Below are 6,422 nucleotides of genomic sequence, written 5' to 3' on the forward strand. Positions count from 1 at the left end.
GTTGGTTAGCTTTTTTGGTAGGGTTTCCCATACATTTTGGTACCAGTGGCCTATGTTCACTCCTGATAGGCCCTTCCAATGTCTAGTTATGGTACAGTGGTACCTCTGGTTGTGAACGGGATCCGTTCCAGAGGTCCGTTCCCAACATGAGCAGAACACAACCCGCAGTGGCGCGTCTGTACACGCGCAGGTTGCGATTCACTACTTCTGCGCATGCGCGTGATGTCATTTTGCGCATCTGCGCATGCGGCAAAACCCGGAAGTAACCCTTTCCGGCTACGGGACGCAACCTGAAAAAATGTATCATGAAGCAAACGTAACATGAGGTACGACTGTATTTCTAGCTGCTGGTTCTAGTATTATGAGGGAGAAAAGCTTTCTCCACATCATGTATAAATTTACACACCTTGATTGTGTCCATCCGTCCCCAGTTCACCCTTTTTTCCAACTTAAAAAACTCTAGCTCCTCTTCCCCCTCTTTTTCATTTAGCACCACCCTTTGGGGGCTCCAGAATCTCCATTGCAATCCAGAAAATGTAGCAACCAGAAACTGTAAAATCTGGCACAATCCCCTTGTAAACATGGCCTTTAGAACGTCCTTTCATGTTTAGGGAAGCTTTTAATGTTTAATAGGTTATTGTATTTTAATATTCTGTTGGAAGCCACTCAGAGTGGCTGGGGAAACCCAGCCAGATGTGTGGGGTATAAATTATTATTATTATTATTATTAGTATTATTATTATTATTATTATTATTATTATTATTATTTACCTCAAATCCACCCTGACTCTCTTACCGCCCTCCTGTCTGGGTCACAGGAGTATTTTTGCTCAGAGCTCTTCTCTACAGGGGAAACATGGCTGAGAGATTAAGGTTCTGCAATCCAATCCACATTTACTTCAGAGTAAATCCCATTGAATTTGTAAACTCACCCGGGGACAAAAGTGGCCACTCCTTTTACTCTTGGCCTTTTATTTCCTCAAATTCTGGACCAGGAGAATGGGCGTAGGCAGGATTTTTGTTGTGGAGGGGGCAGGACTTCATTGGGGGCAGAACCAATGTGATCGGGCAGTTAGTTAGGTATTTCTATTGTTTTACTAGATGGGGGGGCAGCTGCCCCCCCCCCCGGCTACGCCCATGGCCAGGAACAGGTTTGGTTGGTTAAATGTGGTCCCTCTGCACCTGGGACCCGGATCTTCTGAAAACAAAACAGGGAGTAACTGAGTGGCAGATCATGTGCATAAGCCGGGAACACATGTTGAAGCCAGCTGAGTTGCAGTTCAAAGGCCTGAGGTTCCTTCCAGAAGAGCACAAAAGATATTGTAATAGATCTCTGGTGCTAAATGTTTAGGCTTAGTAAATCACAGGATTGGATGGGTTCCAACCACGAGCCTATTAAGATTTAATTAGAATTTGTATGTTATAACTGCCGTATAAAACAGTCTCAATGTTTATGCAACGGGTTTGAGGTGTTTCATTTGTGTGTAAAGAATATGTATCAGACCTTGAGAATGTAATCGAGATCCATGTGGATTGAGGTGTGTGTGGACCTACTTCTGAGCATCAGCAATTGGCATATGAAGAGTTAACTAACATCCGAAGTGTGTACCAGCCTTTAATCCTAGTCAATCAACTAATGTTGATGATGCCTGGAGGGATTAACCATTAGTACTTCAAAGCATCAGAATAATGGGGTATTAGCATGCAAATGAATAAAAGGCGCTTAATTTTTAGTAAGAACAGAATCAGATGAGACCAGGAGGTGGAGAAGGAATCATGCTTGTATGAGCATTGGAGAGCCAGATAGGCTAACATATTTTCCCCTTCTCACCTGGACAGTAGAATAAGATGCATTTATAAAAGCCATTTATGCTGTTATGCCGACATTAATTTCAATGCTGCCTTCCTGAACTGGTGTGCTGCACCATGGGTTTTGGACTAGTCACCATCAACCTTGATCACTGGATAGCTGTGGCTGATGGGAGCTGTAGTCCAAACAGGGGCGTAGGAAGGGGGGGGCAGGCCGCCCCGGGTGTCACTTATGGGTGTGTGTGACAAGATGGCCCCTGCCTCCCCCCAGCTGTAAAGTGGCCGAGGGCGTCCGTATGGGCTGCTGCTCTCTCACGCAGTCTATACTGGCGTTCGTACAGGTTGCCTCTTGCACGGCGACTGTATGCGCTGCCGCGCATGCACTCCGTACGGGCTGCCACTTGCACAGCATCTGTATGGGCTGCCGCTTGCACGGCAACCCGTACGGAGTGCGCATGTGCGGGATGCCGCACATGCAGTCCGTATGGGATACTGCACATGCGCACTCCATATGGGCTGCTCCGCCCCGGGTGCCGGAGAGGGTTCCTCCGCCACTGAGTCCAAAACATCTGGAATGGCATCATCTCAGTAGCCAGCATGGAGGACTCATTTGTTGTTGAGGAACTTTTCCGCGATGTTTACTCTCAGCTTGGCTTCCTGCCACTGGCAACCTATGACCCTAACCTTCAGATTTCAAAGTTTGAAATGTGAGCATAAGACAGAGCACACATCAAACATGTTTACCTTTTCTTCATTCATTAACAGGAGGTCTTGATGGGTTCCAAGGTTTCCTTTTCCGGTTTGCCGATGAGAGGATTTGGCCTGCAGCCCTAATGGGAGGAGAGGATTTTTAAAAAGCAGTGGCTAACTTTCTTAAGAGTGGTGTGCTAAGACTTACTGGTTAGCATTAGCATTGCACAGAGGGGGTCAGAAGCCTTTTGAATGGCTTTTCCAAAACTGCCTCCGAGTTAAAGCTGCTCCGTCAGTTATGACTTGGGGCCAAGCTACACAGGACAGAGAGCTCTTTGGTTACAAACCTATTGTTTGTTTGGCTTTCAGTGGGACTTTGCCCCTTGAGCAAAGACTAACTTTACCCTAGACTAACCTGGACCCAGGCCTGCCAGTTCTAACTTCATCAAAACAGAGCTGAGCATCCGCACATTGAAACGACAACTTAAAAATTAGAAGGCTGTGTGTGGAAAGGCCCAAGTCACAGATATATTTGGTAAGATGGGGGACCCCCCTCCATTTGAAGACAGTGTTCCTCATAATTGGCCATTCGTTGGGCAGGGAAATTAACAAGCAGAGAATATTCACATACTACTATTATCCAGTTAAATGTTTTCCAGTCATTTTGCCTCCAGTCTCTTTCCTTTCTCCCTCTTCCTTGGGCAAGTGTTGTTGTTTAGTCGTGTCTGACTCTTCGTGACCCCATGGACCAGAGCACACCAGGCACTCCTGTCTTCCAATGCCTCCCACAGTTTGGTCAAACTAGACTCCAAGACTTTGGCCACCTCATGAGAAGAGAAGAACACTGTCCAACCATCTCGTTCTCTGTCGTCCCTTTCTCCTTGTGCCCTCCATCTTTCCCAACATCAGGGTCTTTTCCAGGGAGTCTTCTCTTCTCATGAGGTGGCCAAAGTCTTGGAGCCTCAGCTTCAGGATCTGTCCTTCCAGTGAGCACTCAGGGCTGATTTCCTTCAGAATGGAGAGGTTGGATCTTCCTGCACTCCATGGGACTCTCAAGAGTCTCCTCCAGCACAATTCAAAAGCATCCATTCTTTGGTGATCAGCCTTCTTGATGGTCCAGCTCTCACTTCCATACATCACTACTGGGAAAACCATGGCTTTAACTATACGGACCTTTGTCGGCAAGGTGATGTCTCCCACTTTTTGCCAGATGAAAGAGGGGGAGACCATTGCAAAAGGCAAAGCGTTTCTTGTTGCCTGCTAAGGCTTATAGCAGCTTGAGCGCAACAGGTGACCTCCATGTTTTGGGCTACAATTCTCACCAGCCCTATACTGGCATCTGTACAGCATCAGGTGGGCCAAGTTTGGTGTAAGGAAGCAGGCAGGATATCCAGGTTGCATCCTTGCTTCCCTAAACCCTGCAGCTCTGCCCTCCTCCGATCTCCCATGCCAGCCTGCACAACTCACATCTTCCAAGTCCCAAGAACGCTGAGCAGGTGGAATCTGACCACAGATCACACAAAGCAGCCAAGCTACATGCTGCAGGCAACTCCCCTCCGCTAACCCGCAGCCCTCCGGTCATCTCCAACTAGCGGAAGGACCCGCGAGAGCAGGATTTGAATCCCCACTCAGCCATGAAGCTCACCATCTCTCAGCCTAACCTACCTTGCAAGGCTGTTGTTGTGATGAAATGGGGACAACCATATACCCCATGTACCTTGAGATACTTGGGAGTTAAATGTGGTATGTAGATGTAATAAATAAATAGGACGACAATTTATTTTTTCTTTCCAAAGTCATGCATAATTAGCTGGCTGCCAAACAAAGGAAATTGATGTGTGTGAATAAGGGTGAATCATGCTTTAAAACAGGCCATTACTGAGACTGCTGCTTCAGTTGCTTATGCAGAATCACAGGCCACACAGTAACCAGCCCAGGACTTGCAGCTGATAACAATATTGTACCAATCTCTGTGTGTGGTTTATGGATTTAGCTGATGTTTGCTGGGGCAATAGGGCAAGGTTTGCCTTCCCCTTTCACTTGGAGCCTGGAGCTACAGCACATCCAAAGAGTGGCAGCTCTGCACGTCTAGTAAAAAAGCCTGAGGCTCAGCACCCTCCCAGCGTACACACCCCCAAGCAGCGGAAATGTAGCTGGGCTGATAAAAGCATAGGATTACTAGTTTCCTGTTCAGTGAAGGCAATTGCCCAAGGAAGAAAGTGATCTTAGCTGCGTTTGCAGCTGGAAAGCCACACTGTAATCACCGGTTTCTAGGATTGAGTAAATGCAAAACATTATCCAAGCTTTGGTAATGCTCAAGTTAGATTAATGCCAACGAGCCGCATGTGGAGCTGGCTTTGGAAAGTGGTCAGAAATTGCCAATGCCTGAAATCCTGAGTGCCGCTGCCATTCAATGAGGAAATACTGAGCTAGGTGAACAAATGGCCCGAGTCAGTTTATGGCAGCAGCTTTTCACCCCCAGGGTCAGAATAATAATATGAAAATGGGCTGTGAGGTGCAGGTTGAGGTTAAAGGTTGATGGTTGGTGCAGAGATTTGAGTGCTGTCTTAACTGACTTAGCAAAGGAAAGGCAGCCAAATGAAGAGTGCACTCTTTCAATTCCAAAGATGTGTGGCAACCTTTGGCAGATTTCTGTTGCACCTGGAGTCAAACCCGTTTTGGCTCACTGTAAAGATGGACTTGCCAACAAAGGTCTGTATAGTTAAAGCCATGGTTTTCCCAGTAGTGATGTATGGAAGCGAGAGCTGGACCATTAAGAAGGCTGATCGCCGAAGAATTGATGCTTTTGAATTCTGGTGCTGGAGGAGACTCTTGAGAGTCCCATGGACTGCAAGAAGATCCAACCTCTCCATTCTGAAGGAAATCAGCCCTGAGTGCTCACTGGAAGGACAGATCCTGAAGCTGAGGCTCCAATACTTTGGCCACCTCATGAGAAGAGAAGACTCCCTGGAAAAGACCTTGATGTTGGGAAAGATGGGGGGCACAAGGAGAAGGGGATGGCAGAGGACGAGATGGTGGGACAGTGTTCTGGAAGCTACCAGCATGAGTTTGACCAAACTGCAGGAGGCCGTGGAAGACAGGAGTGCCTGGCATGCTCTGGTCCAGGGGTTCACAGAGAGTCGGACACGACTAAACAACAACAAAAAAGATGGACTGTGCACTGTACCTGGGCCGAACACACCGCAACCATTTTCTCTGCTGCAGCTGCAGTCCCCACCGCGAGGCCCTTTCTGACTCAGCTTTGAAATACAGGCAGCTGTGCTCGGTTCCCAAATGTGTTGCAGAATTTGGGCTACTATGATAAGAGGTTCACATTTCTTTAGCTCCGATATTACTCTCACCTAGTCTCACTTTCATTGGAAGGGCTAACTGTACACTGCCCTGAAATTCAGTACACACAAAAGAGGACAAGATCAAGTTGAACTTCACATTGTTAGAATCATAGAATTGCAGAGTTGGAAGGGACTCGCCCCCCCCCCCCGGGCCATCTAGTACAATCCCCTGCAATGAGGCAAAAACTTAATGCAGACTAGAGTGGACCATTCTGCCTGCCATATTCAGTGGAATCCTATGTACACCCAGAACCGTCAACTGTCATTAAAAACCCTATTCCAACTGCTCCTTCACTTCCTTTCTGGGCACACAGCTAAGCCATCAAGCTTGTAACAAGGAGATGGAGAGCATAAGGGCAGCCCTGCTGGATCAGGCCAACAGCCATTCCAGCATCCTGTTCTCAGTTGCCAACCAAATGCCTGTGGGAAACCCAAAGCAGGACCCAAGCACAAGAGCACTCTCTCACACTGTGCTTTTCAGAAACATTACTGCCTTCAGACTATGTAGACAGAGCATAGCCCTAACCACAAGAAGCCAATAATTTCATTACATTTCACCATCACCTGTGA

The sequence above is a fragment of the Podarcis gaigeae genome (assembly GCF_964106915.1).
Source record: "Podarcis gaigeae genome assembly, chromosome: 5".
NCBI lineage: Eukaryota > Metazoa > Chordata > Lepidosauria > Squamata > Lacertidae > Podarcis > Podarcis gaigeae.